We start from the raw sequence: 2,492 nt of genomic DNA, 5'->3' as shown, positions 1-2,492 counted from the left end.
ATTTATATTGGACAATATGCACTATGTCCTGTCCTTTTTCTCTCTCCCTCGGATATGATGTTGGCACTTGTGATATGAGAAGACCATCCTGTTTTCAATTTGTATGGGCTTCCCTCCCCTTATTAAGAAGGGAAAGCGCACATTGAGACCTGGCTATGTGGGTCTGCTTTCCCAGGTGAGCACCATTTTGTCATTCATACTCACTGGGTGGAGGTGAAGGTCTGCCTACATTGTGTGATAACCATATACCTAGGAGTTGTATTCTGACTGGCGGTGGATCATCTGAGGCATTTTCTTGCACGATCACGATTGTTCTTTTTTTGGGGCCTTTCTTTACATTTATATTTTATGTTGTATTTGCACATTTGTTATGCCGTGTTAGTTCATCTGACCAAAGGCACACATATGTGATGTCATAATATAAGATATATAGCTTGTATTGTATTGTATTTTTTGTTTAGCTTGGCACATTATTGTTTACATATATCATGTATGTTTGTGTTTTTGGGTGCACACCCTAAAGCAATAGGCTGTGCACACCTATGGGTAAAGGTTAAAGGCTGAGTTTACCACTGGGACCATGTTTCATGTTACAACTGTATTTTGCGTGTAAAATGAAACATGGTCACGTCGGCACACCCCTCCACCCCCATCGTGTCCCTCGCATACCTGAATCATGGGGTTCTTCTCCCCTTAGACTGCTGCTGTATTTCAAATTCAGCACTGCTGTGCATGGCTCTGCCCACACTCTGCCACGTCATCCATTTACGGATCCTATGACAGGACCTGTGAATGGAGAAATGAAGAGTCCCATCAGCCACCGTAGCAGAGGGACTTGTAGTTGTCTATGGAATACTTGTAATCCATTCATTCTCCCTCCTGTCCATGTTACTGCATATCCATACCAAGGTGCAGACATGGACGGGAGGGAGAATCTGTAGGAGCCAGAGCATCGCACCCGTGATCTGCTGATCACAGCTGCAATGCTTTGCTGGCTCCAGTGCCCCCAAAAAAAACAAATGCACATTTTTCATTTTTCATAAATAAGTAGAATTTACCCTTAAAACAGCTATCAGATTTTTAGGAATCTGTGTCTCAATGGTGAAATTTCCCATAATTTCCTCTCCTGGATGCACAACAATAAGTGCGAGACAATATCTCCAAAGAAGGGCGGGAAATGTGACTGCAAAAGGTGTCCTCATAGGAAGAATACAAAACACAATAGAATTCCTCTGTAGTCCTGCTACAATGACAGCTGTAGCTCTCCCATTACATTCATCCACAGTGATTATGATGGCCAGGACAAATAGAGGGGGCGAACCTCTCAAGCGAGGACACACACAGCAATGAAAACCTGACAGAGCTTCCAACCCTTTCATTCATTGTCCAAATGAATGGGGAAGAAGGGATTTAAGTGACTTTAAACATGGCATGGTTGTTAGTGCCAGACGGGCTGGTCTGAGTATTTCAAAAACTGCTGATCTACTAGGATTTTCACGCACAACCATCTCTAAGGTTTACAGAGAATGGTCCAAAAAAGAGAAAATATCTAGTGAGCGGCAGTAGTGTGGACGAAAATGCCATGTTGATGCCAGATGTCAGAGGAGAAAGGGCAGACTGGTTCGAGATGATAGAAAGGCAACAACAGTAACTCAAATAACCACTTGCTACAACCAAGATATGCAGAATACCATCTCTGAATGCACAACACGTCAAAGCAGATACAGCAGCAGAAGACCACACCGCGTGCCATTCCTATCAGCTAAGAACAGGAAATGGAGGCTACAATTCGCACAGGCTCACCAAAATTGGACAATAGAAGATTGGAAAAACGGTGCCTGGTCTGATGAGTCTCGATTTCAGCTGCGACATTCAGATGGTAGGGTCAGAATTTGGCGTAAACAACATGAAAGCATGGATCCATCCTGTCTTGTATCAATGGTTCATGCTGGCGATGTAATGGTGTAATGGTGTGGGGGATATGTTCTTGGCAGACTTTGGGCCCCTTAGTACAAAATGAGCATAGTTTAAACGCCACGACCTACCTGAGTATTGTTGTTGACCATGTCCATCCCTTTATGACTACAGTGTACCCATCTTCTGATGGCTACTTCCGGCAGGATAATGCAACATGTCACAAAGCTCACATCATCTCAAACTGGTTTCTTGAACATGACAATGAATTCACAGCACTCTAATGGCCTCCACAGTCACCAGATCTCAATTCAATAGAGCACCATTGGGATGTGGTGGAACCGGAGATTTGGATGTGCAGCCGACAAATCTGCAGCAACTGCATGATGCTATCATGTAAGTATGGGCCAAAATCTCTGAGGAATGTTTCCAGCACCTTGTAAATCTATGCCACGAAGAATTAAGGCAGTTCTGAAGGCAAAAGGGGGTCCAATTCGGTACTAGCAAGGTGTACCTAATAAAGTGGCCAGTGAGTGTGTGTATATATATATATATATATATATATATATATTATGTAT

Source organism: Nanorana parkeri, unplaced genomic scaffold, assembly GCF_000935625.1.
Source record: "Nanorana parkeri isolate BGI_ZX_2015 unplaced genomic scaffold, ASM93562v1 scaffold1551, whole genome shotgun sequence".
NCBI classification, from domain to species: domain Eukaryota; kingdom Metazoa; phylum Chordata; class Amphibia; order Anura; family Dicroglossidae; genus Nanorana; species Nanorana parkeri.
This window is presented reverse-complemented; position numbering follows the sequence as displayed.